General features: G+C 35.6%; 1 long non-coding RNA gene across 3 annotated transcripts in view; it reads right to left on the bottom strand.

Moving 5' to 3' along the window:
- Positions 1–3,047: 3,047 nt before the first annotated feature.
- The window catches only part of LOC149132841 (uncharacterized), a 34,959-nt gene continuing 22,825 nt past the window's right edge, over positions 3,048–15,181 (bottom strand). Inside the window, exons 3-8 of one of the 3 annotated variants that reach the window (XR_016243983.1) lie at positions 11,293–11,473; positions 8,475–8,614; positions 6,832–6,911; positions 6,205–6,323; positions 5,785–5,846; positions 3,048–3,464 (exon numbers count right to left, since the gene is read on the bottom strand). This is a non-coding gene — a long non-coding RNA (uncharacterized LOC149132841). Of the gene's footprint in view, positions 3,465–5,784; positions 5,847–6,204; positions 6,384–6,831; positions 6,912–6,985; positions 7,398–8,474; positions 8,935–11,292; positions 11,474–15,181 lie in introns of those variants that run through there. The other 2 variants (XR_016243982.1, XR_016243984.1) reach the window with 2 other exon arrangements.

Raw genomic sequence — 15,181 nt, 5'->3', positions numbered from 1 at the left:
TTGTTATGAGCTGCTACAAAATTTGATTAAGTTTGTCAGCTTTGTTCCTACTACTGCATAGTATTATTAAATGTTGTTTAGTTTTGACTTTTGCCTTGTACTTGAGATAATCGTGAATATGTGAGGGTTGGTGGGTAGATAGTAGGAGGAAGAGAAGCAGCTTGGTGGACACAGCCAAATACCACCAGTCTGTAAACAAGTTCATCAGATGGTGACAAGGAGATCAACAATGGGACTTTTGCATTCCTGTGAGATCAAAACACAAAAGGAGCAGGCACTCCCCACAGCAGAGGTCAAATATGTTTACTACCACAGTGATCAATGGGTTCTGTTTTTCCTCCACTTCACTCTGTATTTCATATCTTCTCTATAACTATTACTAAAACATTTTCTTGCATCGTCTCTGATGAAGGGATATATAAAATATCCTGGAAACAGCTGTAAGACCTTCTCTTTATAAATGTTCTGAAAACTATTCACACCCTTGAACAAAAAGAGTAGGGTTTGCAGCCCCATGCATATGGGGTCCCTTCACTTTTGAGGCACCACACGTGGATGGCCAAGGATGTGAGAATTATCTTTCCAGAATTCTGAAAGAGGACCTGTAGTTGTAGAAGCATTTGCTTGGAGGCCAAAGGATCTGATGTTCATCTCAATAGTAATTTGGAATCCCATGTAGTCTAGGGTGCTAATCAGGTCCTTTGGCCTTGAAGTGATGCCACACAATATCAAGTGGAGGATCTTAGAGCGGCTGGGATCCTACATTAATGGAAGCAAACACTGCAAGCTTTGTATAGCTGAGCAAGCAAGAATACTCAAAGACTTCCTGAAACCTGGACCACTGAACACTTGCCAGGAAATTTACAGCTCTTGTATCCATTTCAAAAGCTACCTGCTGCAAGCATAGGATCCCCCATTCTCCAAATGGATCCTTAAGGGATTAATCCCTTGTTCCCCTTCTTTTGGCCCACAAAAATTGGTCTAAGGGATATAAACAATTCTTACTGACCCTAGACTATTTTTCCTTTGGTGACTACCTAATCAAAAGATTGTAACGAATTCCTGCCTCCAAGAGGTGAAGAGTTACATTTGTCTTCAGCTTTAGAGTCTGACAAGACATTCATAGGGATAAGGCCTTTGTGAATGGGAAAACCATTGGTCACTCTATGACCGGCCATATACTTAACTGCATATAGATACATTACTGCTTTATGTTTTACAGGGTTTTATTTTGGGGGTGGGGGATATATGATACACTGACAATATATATATATATATATATATGTATATATATACACACACTGGTATTTACACTGTTGAATTTTCTTTTCTTTTGTGGCCCGTAGCAATGGCAAATATGTAGGTTATAACAAATAAGGTCATGTAGACCAGAAGCACACCTATCCCTAGCTACAGAGCTTGGGGCTAAAGGCAGAGAATGAAGGCTTTATCAGAGTATCTTAACCCAGAACTACCAAGCCAGTGTGATGTAAAATGGAGTAGATCCAAAGTGCCAATACTGCAATGATGAATTTGAAACAGTGGACCACTTAATTTCTGGGTGTAAGGTTTTAGCACCAGTAGACTATAAATCAAGACATGACAGAGTTGGTCAATATCTACACTAGTTAATATATCAGTATTATAAAATGAAAAGTGCTGACAAATGGTACATGCACCACCCTGAGGCTGTAACTGAAGGAGAAAATGTAGTGATTCTTTGGGACTTTCCAGTACATACAGACTAGACCACCAAAGCTAATAAACCAGATATTGTTGTGAAAGGCTAACACAATAAAATCTGTTTATTGATTGATATGAGCATACCTTGTGATCGTAATATCTAAGCAAAAGAATGTGATAAGCTCAGAAAATATGAAGATTTGCTGATTGAAACTGAAATAATGTGGCATCTCAAGGCGGTTACAATACCAGTGATTTTAGGAGCACTTGGTATGATCAAATAAAGGAACTGAAATTATTTGAAGATGGCTCATCATCCATGCAGGAAGTGCAAAAGATTGTCTTAACTGACACATCACACGTATTGAGAAGAGCACTGTTGCTGTGATTTTTCTTTCTTTTTCCCCTCTTTATTTTCTATGTTTTTTTATTTTCATTTTTCCTTTTTTTTTTACTTCTTTTTCTCTCTATCTTTCTTCCCTTTTTTTTCTATCTCATGACTTTGTAAATGAACAATCTGGTGTGTTTATTTTAATGGCCTACCAATGTATACAATGAGTTTCTTTGCTTTAGGTGTTGGAAAGATACTCGGCAAGAAATGGAAACAAAATTGAAAGAAGATAATAATAATAATAATCCTTTTCTACTAAAACACAAGGCCTGAAATTTACAGGGAAGGGACTAGTCATTACATTGACCATCAGTGTTTCAGACGAAATGTTGTTAAGAATTTTACGGCATTCTAACAATTCTGCCAACTCTCTACCTTTTTAATAATGATGATAATAATAATAATAATAATGATAATAGACGACAATATGAAGAGCGTGAAGTGATTGCAAGAGATATTTTATTTGTTGAACAATATTTCAACAGCTAGCTGTTGAAATATCATTGAACCAGTCGCATCACACTCTTCATATTGTCTATTTACCTTTGTGAAGAGTTACATCAACCCTTTAAAAATAATAATAATAATAATAATAATAATAATAATAATAATAATAATAATCCTTTCTACTAAAGGTATAAAGCCTGAAATTTGGCAGAAAGGGACTAGTCAATTACATTGATCCCAGTGTTTCACTGGTACTTAATTTATCAATTCCAAAAGGATGAAAGGCAAAGTTGACCTCAGTGGAATTTGAACTTAGAATGTATTGATGAGCGAATTACCACTAAGCATTTCATTCAGCATGCTAATGATTCTACCAGCTCACAGCCACAAGAGCTTGAAGAAGCACAGAAAAATACAATGTGAAGGAAAGTGGAGGGAAATGTTATGCAATCTATAAATTGATGAATTATAAAGCATAAATATTTGCATAAAAAGAAATGAAAAATAAGTACAATAAAACACTCAATAATTTAAACAAAATAAAATTAAACGGAAATAAAGCATGAAAATAAACTTCTGACTAGGTTGGGTAAGAGCATCCTACACCCTTATCTGTCAGCTTTAGCCTGTATATTTTTGTCTTGAGCAGTTGGGGTAAATAAACACCCATGTCTTCAAGTGGGAATATTCAGTTTGCTATAATGCCTTTTTTTTTGCTTTTACTAACACTGTCTTCATGTGCTCCCTATATGTTAAATGTACCTGCACCTTTATCATTTTTATCTCAACAGAATGTCTCTGGCACCACAAATACATGATTTTATTGGTTGGTGGTTAGTTTGATTTTTTGAAGGACAGGGAATTACAATTCTTCATCTTTCTCTCCATCTTCTTCATTATCATTCTCAGAAGAAGCATCATTGTTGTTCGGCAGTTGTCCCTCCTTCAAAGAGAATAGAGTAAGAGCTGTTATACAATACAATGGACAAATTAGAAGTCTTAAAGTTGCACACACACTCACACCACACTCCACCCCCAAACACACACACACGTACATATGCATACATGCATATTCGTGTATGCATACATATTTGCACTGAAATAAATTGATAAGCACAATAACACACAAAATTGACTTTCGTTTTCCATACAGTATGTGTAATTCTTTCTTTACTCATCTGCGGCACACTATGTATTTTCTTTTAATATATTTTAATCAATGTGTTATATAGTGCAGGACTATACTTTTATTTGTTAATTTATTAATTTTTAAGCAGGAAAATGCTTATTTCATCACAGAAATAATTGAAATCTAAAAAAAAATATATATATAAATACCTATCATCCACAGAAACCTGTATAATACCAAGGAATCTGTGATATAAATTTACATATATTAGCCAGAAAAATCTGCGATGTACTGAGGGCATGATAGCTGAACCGATATATAGCAAGTGATTACTGTAACGCCTTAAATTTAGTTTTATTTGCAATCTATTTTTGGCATGTTGTTTATATTCTGAATCTAGCTGTCTTTTTTGTCATTAGAATTTCTTGGAAGAATTCAGGACACCAAAAATGGATAATTTTGCCAATTAACTGTTTGTTTGAATTTCAAAGAATGGTGAAGTTTAGTTCATCTTTGCTTTCTGCATTTTTGTCATTATTTACTTGAGAAGGGATTTCATAGTTATTTAGAAAAAACATTGTTCCTCCTCACTTGTTCTCATTGTTTTATGTTCTGTCTTTTTCCTGTAACTTTTTCCTCTTCTTCTCTTCAGATTTTGTCATCATACAGAGAATGTTGGTAGCATTAGTGGACAAGGAAGTTTCTTGACTGCCTATGGTATTGGACCTAAATATATTTACTTTACTGTCCCTGATTTTTGTGCAATAGTATTCTGAAAATTAGAGGTTGTTTTTCCTTTTGTTGTTGCTTTTGATTTTCATTATTTTCATTTACCTTCATTTATTTAATCTTCACAGTTCTGCAAGGCATTTCCCACTTTGAGGCGTGTTTTACTCTGACAAATATAACAGTTAGGTTTTCTACTTTGTGTCATCAATCTCATACCATTTGCCTCAGATTCTTCTATGGACATAGTTCTGGTATGGCTCTGTGGTCATCAGGGGTCATTAGGACTTGCAAGCTCAACATTTGTTAAGCCTGCTTTTATGTCTCTCTCCCATACTGCAATACAAAAGTCACTCAAGCCTTGGGTCTAACTCTTTCCATTATCTCTTGTGATTCTTGTGTTTCTCTGGCCCTTGTACTGGGGCACAAACATATAGTCAGAGGTATGTCTGATAATTTCCACCTGTGTTTTGGCTGTTATCAGTTTCAAAAGTACAACAAATAGCTTTTGCCTTTACATAATTTCTGTCAATAAGTCCTGGAAGGTTTGATGCTTCACTTGTCACAAAAGGGAAATTTAATCCACTTCCACCTTTTTGTAAGTAGAGATATATATCTTTTTATCTTTGCCCTTCACTGGATTATCTCCTGTGGCCAAAAAATGCTGCTAGATTTTACAAAATTCTCTTACCTACAGTTTTTTGGGTTTTTCTTTTTTCTTTTTTTTTTTTCAATTGTGACAAATCAAATAATTTTATCTGTTCATTTGTCTTCACCTTTGAGCACTGATAAAAGATTTGTTTTCACACAGCTGCTATTTGAGTGGGTCATATATTTGGAGTCATACAACTGTTGTTGCTAACTGTTGCTGTCTTCCAAATTACTTCTTTGAGCCTTTGGGACAATTTTTTTCTATTAATTATTCACTATATAATTCATTTTCTTCTTTTTGTAAATTTAGTTCTGTGTTTTAGGCATTGTGTTGTTTTGTTGTGTGACATTATTATATGTGGTTGCCATTTTTGATGCATAAATTTAATGTGTATAAATAAAAGTTTTGAAGTTCATGAAACAAACTTCTTTTTCATTTGTCTACCACTGGATACTGAAGGAAACACTTTCTTTGGATAATTATAGGTAATTTTTTAAGTACTCAAAAGAAAATTTCATTTGGTAATGCTTGAATAAAACAATTTGAAGGGTAAATAAAAGTCAACTTCACACTACCAGAGTCAATAATAAAAATAAAACAACAACAATAATAATGGTTTCAAATTTTGGCACGAGGTTAGCAATTTTTGGGGAGGGGTCAAGTCAATTTCATTGACCCCCGGTGCTCAACTAGTACTTATTTTATTGACCCTGAAAGGCAAAGTTGACCTTGGTGGAATTTTAAATCAGAACTTACAGATGGATGAAATGCTACTGAGCATTTTGTCTGGCATGATAACAGTTCTATCAGCTCATCACCTTAATGACAACAACAAAAACAACAAAGAAATATGTAAAGGACTTAGATCTCAATGTGACTGAGGCACAACCAGAAGAAATGGAACAACACACTGTGATAGCAAAATACAGATAAAAAATAACCAAACCAAATCAAATAGAATCTCAGATCTGCAAAATAGATGGAAGTGTAAGGCATTGCATGGCAGATAGCCTACAATGGCCAGTTATCCTGATGTTGATAAAAATATGATCCATCAATGGTTGGCTGCATCTGGACTTCAAGTGGAAACAAAGGTTTCATTATAACAGCTCAGGATCAGAGTTTGCCTACCAGAAACTACCAAACTATCATTCTTAAAAATGGTGCTGATCTCACCTGCTGCTTTTGTGGTATAGCCAGTGGAAGAATTGAACACTTCATCTTTGGATGCTCCAAATTGACCAATTCATCTCTGGATGCCCCAAATGAAATGATAGACTTGGTCAGTAGTTGCACTGGAATCATACACAGTAAGTTTGAACACTTATATGAAAAGAACTGGTGGGAATATGAACCTGTCAAAGTAGTAGAAAATAAAGATATCATTCTTTGGGACTTCAGTATTCAAACTGGTCATGCTAATCAGGCCACAAACCAGATATTGTGGTAAAAAAAATCATGCTGTGAAAACATATCTGCTCATAGGTATATCAGTCCCAGCAGATTGCAACACATCTATAAAAGCATTTCAAAAATTAAATAAATTCAAGGGTCTTCAAATAGAGGTTTCGTAAATGTGGTATCTTACAACTGCAGTTGTAAGAGGACAATGCCAACTGGCACTCTTAAACACTATGGCCAAATAACAGGAAAACCAAAAGTATCAGAACTATAAATAATTTTCTTATGGGATACATCCCACATCCTAAGAAAAACATTATCAACTTGAAAATATCTGATTCTCTTAAAATTCTTCCAAAACTGAAATATTACAAATTTAACAGAATTTTAGTTAAAATATACCTTTGCTAATCATAAATAACACCCAGAGTAAAACATCTGACTTGCTGTTACTTGAGGTCTTTGGGTGAGACTTGGAACATCTTGTATAAAAATAAAAAGCAACAACAACATAAGAAACAAAAAATAATAAACTGACAAATAAATCAAAGCTCACCCAAACATGATAAACAAGGACTGGAAGTGAAAAAACAGCTGCTTATTGATACAAGAGTGGGCTGAAACGTTCATAGGTTGACTATGAAGGAGCGATGCTAGAGCTGTGATATCTGGTATGCATTAACTTCAACTCTCCGTATTAATAACTGTATTGTTTCTTTCCAGGTAAACTGACAACTGACTCTTCAAAGTAGACTTCAAAAGTAACTAGTAGCGACTTCTCTTGAAAATTGACAAAATTTGGCATTGTGGTGTTACCAAGAACCTGCAGAAAAAGGGTTTGGCCCCCAATGACTTTCTAGCTGACACGGTTGCTGCATTGGGGAATGACACTGCAACTTTATCAACAGCGCAAAAGTAGGCAACAAATCTTAGGAGTGAAAGGGAGAGTCTTGAAAATGACCTATGGTCTGAACATCCTGCAACTGCTGTCACCAAGGGAAACACTTATTGTGTTTACCACATGGAGGTGAATGAGATGACAGGCAATAGACTATAAATTAACTAGAAAATTCTATTAGCATATCCTGTGCACAATGAACTAAGCATGACAAAGATTTCTGCTTGGTGGGTGCCATATCTTCTGACACCTAATCAAAAGCACACCAGATTGATCACATCTCAGGAAAATCTGACATTGTTCAAGGCAGATTCAGTTGGTTTCCTTGAACATTTCCTAACACAGGATGAGTGTTGACTTCATCATTTTGAGTCAGAAACAAAGAGACAATCCATGCTGTGGAAACACCCCTTCTCACCTGCTCTAAAGAAGGCCAAGATCTTTTCACCTGCCAGGAAGGTGATGGGGAATGCAAAAAGCATTGTGTTCATTGAATAGCTTCAAAAGAGCCACACCATCAATGGATAGTACTATGCCAACTTGCTGAGGCAGTTATCAAAGGCTATCATGACTGAACACCCAGGAAACTGATGAAAGGGATCTTGTTTCACCAGGACAGTTTTCCAGCACACAAGTTCTGTTCCTCAACATGAAAAAACATTTGGCTGGGAACTAGTATCACAGAGATGATGACGTCATATCTGCTGTTGACATTTTTTGACCAACAGAGTGAAAACTTCTTCAGCAATGGGATCGAAGCACTGCAACACTGACAGAAGAAGTGTGCAGACCGCAAGAGGAACTATGTTGTAAGATAAACCTCATTAGGTCACATTCTATGAGAGTATCTTGGTCAGCCTATGAACTTTTCAGCTGGCCCTTGTAGACGTTGCAGCTCTTTCTAACCAAAATATTGCCCCCAAAAACGTGGAGAAATTGTCAATGTACAAAGATCATAAAATTGGAGAATTCAAGATGTGCGGCATGAAGGCGAAAACAATATCAGTAGAAACTGGAGCATTGGGTAATAATGGTGATGATGATGATGATGATGATGATGATGATGATAATGATGATTGTGGTGAAGGCAGCAATAGTGACAGCAATGATGATGATGATGTTGACATTATTCCTTGTTTATATCTACCTTTTTGTTTATTTTTCATAGTTGGTTTGTGTTGAATTCATCAGTATCTGTAGACCATCTGTAGATAAACTATAGATTGTAATAACTCCAATGGAATCATCTTTACAAGTGTCTTCATCTCAGTGATCACTGTCCATTGCCTGTAGATGGAGTTGAATTGTTACTATAAGTTAATGTTACTGTGCACCCACTCATTTGGAGTTGCAATAGAAGGGTGGATTTCATGTTATACCAGTTTTTCCCAACTGCAGACCTGATCTATTTTTCACTTTAACTCTACCATTTACCCTTTTGATGTTTTAATGAAGTCTACTCTGTTGCAATCATTCAGATCAGATCTCCTTTATTAAGATAATCTTGATCTTGGTGCATTACTTCCTACTGCAGTAACCATTGAGTTATGTCACTCCTCATTCCCCCCCCTATCCCACCCCAACTATTCTTATATGACCTCTTCTTTCCTCTTTAGAAGCCAAAATAAAATAATTGAATGAGCTCATACCCTTTCATTACTGTTGTACCATAGGTGAAATAATAAATCAGCCTTTATCTCATGCTTCCTTGTCAACGGTAATGATAATAAATTATTCTGAGGTTTTTATCAATTTCTGTTTTTTTTTTTTAAGAGCAGATTAAGTTTGCTCTCCACATCCTGTTTTCTCTCTGCTTCTTGTTTGACACATTAGCATTTAAACCAGCCATATCTGGCCAGAATATTCTACCTGTTTTATGCTTGAACAAGTCAGATCTGGCCTCTCACACCAACCCTACAATATCACTGAGAGAGTTAACAGTTACCTCATCAAAATCTCAAAGCTACAACATAATGCATGATTAATTCAAAACAATGGTAATAAATAAGCATTACTTTTGATGGAATAACTGGAACAAATAAGCATTACTTTTGATTGAATAGAGTGAATGTTGAAGGGTTAAACTCTTCCTAGTCTAAGAGGGAGAGAGAAGACAACTAGGTAAGATTGATATTCTGTAATAAACTGTTGCTGATCAGTGAATGGAGAGTAAATATAGGCTGAGGGAAAAAGACTTCCATGAAAAGTGTGGTTCTGAAGGGAATGTTAGGACAAAGTATTTATTAATTTGAAAATATATATTAGCTATAGAGGCAGTATTAATATCGAGAGATAATATTTATACCCCCTTAAATGTTTGTTCAGAACATCCACATACAGTTCTATATTTAAGAGATGAGGAATTATGTACATTATTCACATTTGACGGATATTTGTTCTCATCCTGTTTGTTGTTAACACGTTTTGGCTGATATACCCACCAGCCTTCATCAGGTGTTTGGAGGAAATTTCAAACTTGGGTTCTCATTCCTAAGGTATTTTTCAATTTTATTATGATTATGATTATTATTATTATTATTATTATTATTATTATTATTATTATTATTACTATTATTATTATTATTATTATTATTATTATTATTATTCAGGTCACTGCCTGGAATCAAACTTGGAATCTTGGTGTTAGTAGCCCGTGCTCTTAACCACTACACCAGATGCCCATGGGCATATGATGTAGTGGTTAAGAGTGCGGGCTACTAACCCCAAGATTCCAAGTTCGATTCCAGGCAGTGACCTGAATAATAATAATAATAATAATAATAATAATAACATCGAAAAATACCTTAGGAATGAGAACCCAGGTACGAAATTTCCCCAATACACCTGATGAAGGCTGGAGGGTATACCAACTGAAAAGTTGTGTTAACAACAAACAAGATGAGGACAAATATCTGTCAAATGTAAATAATGTAAATAATGTAGAACATTCACATTTAGGTCATCATCATCATCATCGTTTAATGCCTGCCTTCCATGCTGGCATGGGTGGGTCAGTTTGACAGAAGCCGGCCAGGGAGAAGCCTGCATCAGATTTCTGTGACTGTTTTAACAGGATTTTTACAGCTGGATGCCCTTCCTAACACCAACCACTCAGCAGAGTGCACTTCGTGCTTTTTACGTGGCAGAAGCATAGATAAATGGAAATAAATAATTAATTAGAACTCTGATGCATCAAATCATTAAAAAATATTTTTTTTCCCTTGTTTTTTTGATTTGGTTAAACATTATTTAATAATATTTATTGTTCTTTGATACTGATAAAATCTTGATTAATTAAAATTATCACAGTGCTTGAGACATTAAATTAGCACTTACATCAATGTTCAAAAAGGGATAAAACTCTTTTACAAGAATTTTATCAAGAAGCCAGTGTGTAAAAAAATTCATAAGGGAAATTTCTATTCCCAAGAATATAATTATTCGTTTATATTTATATAATGATTTTCTTATACTTTTATTTAACAAATATAGCTGTACTTCATTGTAGTAAAGTTTGAACTTATGACCATATGGAAGGTGATGTTTTTATTATTTATCTTTCCTATTTTCTCACTCATTATTGAAATGAACCAACAAAGGAATCTCTATACAGTTGCTTGACTTGTTTCAAATTCATGCAAATCTCCTTAAAATCAAACCCCCATTATCTTAGAAAAAAGAATGTATGGCATTATTATGTTTAGTAGGCATTGTGGATGTGAAGGTATAAGGCATGTGAATAAAATTTCAGAAGTTTGTGAAACAAACCTCTTTTTTTCTATTGGTTTTCACTGGGTGTCAAGGGCAGCTCTCATCTTCCTACCTTAGGTAGTTATAGTTCTTTTTACAAATATTCAAAAAAATTGAATTAAAAATGATATATTCACACTGCAAGAATCAAATATAATAATAATAATAATAATAATAATAATAATAATAATAATAATAATAATAATAGCATATACCTAAGAGGCAGAAGCAATCGTAATGCTTGAACACCTCTTCTAGGAGATGGCAACTCCAAAAATTAAACCAGATTTCAGGAATCCTCTATCCTAGGGTGGAGATCCTGTCAGTGATGGTGTCATAGGAAAAAAAATACTGGTGGTTGTGCAACCTAAAATTCACTGACCCTTATCATGAATGCTGAAATGTCAAATAAAAATAGAAATGAGAATGGTGTAAATGAGGCTGGAACACCTTATGAAAGTCTCTTGCCTAATAGGTGCCCCACGGATGAGCAGCATGTGCCCAGCCACCATCAAGCAGCTGCTAAAAGTAGGTGGATGAAAGAAATGAATGTGGTTGTAATGGAGTGCTACTTTCTGGGTAATCCGAGAAATGATAATGGAATATCCGCTAGGGGATATAGGAAAAGAATGCACAGGGCATGGAGTGACAAAAGTTTATTTGAAAATCTGTGTGACCAAGCTAGAGCCATCAGAATGAATGAATGGTTATCTCCAGTTGAACTAGAAAGCATTAAAAGACGGGTGCTTAGGGATAGTAAGACCAGCGGTGAATGGAAGGGTGCAGAAGAGAATGCAGATAGTAAAACTATGGCAGTGGAGTTAAAGGAAGAAAACGAGCATGAGGCTGAGACTATTGATCAGGAACGCAATGAGAGAACCGAGGAGTAGATATCCATTCTAAATGAAATCATTGATATTTGGACCTCTGGTGAACAGAGCCTCCATACAGGATTTTAAAAAGAGACAGAAAGAAACTCAATGAATGGGTCAGAAAGATAAATGATATCACTGGTGATATAAGGACTGACATCACAGACATCAACAATCTGATAAATGCAATTTCGATCTTTATAACCCAGAAGTTAGATTTGAAAGCCAAAGGTAAATGTCAGCATAACCTAAAAGAACCACGAAGGAATAGAAGAATAACACAGTCTATTAACAAGACCAGAAAGCATATTAACATTCTGGAACAGAAATAAAGAAATGAAGTTCAATGAGAGAAATATGTTGAGCTAGAGAGGAAGTGTAGGGTGAAGAGAAAGGTAACCAATGTTGTGATTGAGGAATTAAAACAGAGGTTGAAAGCTAAAGCTCATAAACAAAAGTGATATGAACAGAGAATTGAGCAGTACAGATTAAACAGACTCCTCGAACAAAATCAGAAACGAGTCTATCAGGAATCAGATAGAAAAGTAAAAGGTGAAAAAGCCATGCTGGGTGCTGAAGAAAGCTAAAGATTTTGGTCAAACATATGGTCTCAAGAGAAATAACACGAAGCTGAAGCAGAGTGGTTAAAGACACTCAAAGAGGAGAGTGGAGAGTATCAGCAGGATGATTTGAGAATAACTGAGGAGATGATTAGAGATCAGTGCAGGAAAATTCCAAACTGGAAAGCACTTGGTCCAGATGAGGTTCAGGGCTTTTGGCTTAAAAACTTGACAGCTCTGCACAGAATTGCAAGACAGATGGATAAAATACTGAATAGTGACATCCAAGTACCGGCCTGGATGACAAAAGGAAAAACAGTAGTTTGGCATTTCTGTTGCTTGCTTTTTCATGCATTTGTTCATCCTTCTTTGCATTTGCTTAGTTTTGTATATCACTTAATTTCTAATTTTTCAGGATGTCTATTCATGTGCAAATTTTTTAGTGAATATTCTGTATATTTGTAAAATTGTCTCAATGTTCACACACATGCTTGCATGCCATCACCTAATTATACACATGCACCATATACTATACTTTTGGATTGCTTTCTCATGCTCACCACACCCTTGTAAGACACAACTGAACTCTGTTAGACCCCTGGATGGTCACGTTGTAAAAAGAAAGTTGCCTATCTCTTGCTAAGTGCCAGCATGTCACTGCCATTTTTTTGCCACTTGTGTGCACACACACTCTGCCTCAGTCACGCTCTGACTGGCATTTTCTGCATTCTGTGCATGCAAAATAACACTTCTATTTGGACACACACATACGTTACACATACGTTACACATACGTTACACATACGTTACAGAATTTTGAACATTGATTTTTCACTTCGGTCCTGAAATATTACATTTATTCCATTCTGTTTTCATCAGTTTTGGGCATTTTATGATGTATACATTTATGTTATTTTCATTATTGTATACTGTTACTTCTGCCTTGTGGTGTGTGTAGCAGTAGCTAGATAGTTGAATGATCTCCCTTGCGAGAAAGATCATAGAGTAACATCCCTTTTCTAAGCTTCTTGAAGCATCAATAACATGAAACATGATTCTTAATTATTCAAGAAGCCTGGCTTTTCTCTTGGAAGCTTCTAGAATGTCAAGTGTTCCATTAATAGAAACAGCTTGATAACCCAGCTTTTCATTCCTTAGTTGATTAGACTTAGAGCCATCCATGTCGTTGCTATGTCTGTCTTATTCTCTACACCCTATAGCAGATATGACTGAAAGCCATCACTTAGCTGTTGTTCTACATTTCCTATCTCTGAATTTTCTTGCATAGATTACTTCATTCAACTTGGTTCTATAGTTTGATTCTATGTATCATCATCAACCAGTAAATGAAATATATTTTTATGCAGTAAATATATAGATCTTGAACTTATTCTTTCATCTCTTTATGAACTCTTGTAATAACATACACACAGCGACATCAACACCTTGTACTGGCTATATATTTCTGCTACAAATCTGCACATCCACAGATAGTGATTCGACAATTACCCCTCACAGCTGCACGCAGATCTGTGATGTTTTTCTCAGTTCTGCTGGTTACGGGTCTCCTAGAACATTCATCAATATCGACATTTTCCGGCCATCTTGGAAACGTCTGAACCACTCGTACACTTGTGTGCAGCTCATACATTCCTCTCTATACACTTTCTGCAACTTTGCATAGGCTTCTGAGCAGGTATCACCATGACAACTTTCTCTGCCATGGTAAATGCAATGATGATGCACTACACACCTTCCTTCTAAGTACTGCTGTAAACAACAAAAGTGAGCTAGAGCATTAAAACTTAGTGTGCATGCACAACAGAGTTCAAGGTCAATCTTTGTTGAGTGGCTTTAGTCTGCGTGCTTTAGCTTTGTTACTATGTCAACAGTCTGGATGCTGATCGATCAGACCTTGATGCACAGCTTATTTAACTTCAGTGGAATTTGAGCTCAGAACATAAAGCTAAACAAAACGCTGAGTAGCATTTTGTCCAGTATGCTAACCACCTTTGTACTAGTAGTAGTAGTAGTAGTAGTAGTAGTAGTAGTAGTAGTAGTAGTAGTAGTAGTAGTAATGATAATACTACTAGGGTAACTAGAATAAAAGATAAATCTATTCTTAGTAGGGAACAAAGAAGAGATGCACTACCACTTTAAGCAATGCCAAAGTTTCAATGAAGTGTGAAAAGATTTAACTCAAAAATGCTCAGAACTTTCCAGACAACCTAATAATAGTAGACCAAAGTCACCACCTCAAAGCAGACACGGACAGAATATATCTATCCTGTTCAGAAGGAAGCCATGGCCTGATACAGATAGAGAACTACTATAAAATAACAACAGTTGGACTGGCAAAGAGTGGAAGACTACTGCATGTAATAAAGCAACACAAGAAAAAGAAAATGCTTTTCTCTATACATAAGGAGGTGACAAAATACAAACCAGAAATAAACTACACTGATCTCAGATGACCTCAAATGACAACATAGCAGAAATGGGCAAAGAGAGAAAAAACAATGAAAACAGAATTACAAAAGATACTTAAGAAGAAATGGAGAGAAAAATCACTCTATGGCCAATAACCTGCAAGGCTTGACAGAGAGGAAGTGAGCTCAAGTAAAAGCCAACAATGGCTCAAAAGCTCTGGACTAAAAACTGAAATGGGAGGGC

This window comes from Octopus bimaculoides, chromosome 13 (assembly GCF_046866305.1).
Source record: "Octopus bimaculoides isolate indiv1 chromosome 13, ASM4686630v1, whole genome shotgun sequence".
NCBI classification, from domain to species: domain Eukaryota; kingdom Metazoa; phylum Mollusca; class Cephalopoda; order Octopoda; family Octopodidae; genus Octopus; species Octopus bimaculoides.
The sequence above is the reverse complement of the archived record's forward strand: the minus strand, read 5'-3'. Positions and strand labels throughout refer to the sequence as shown.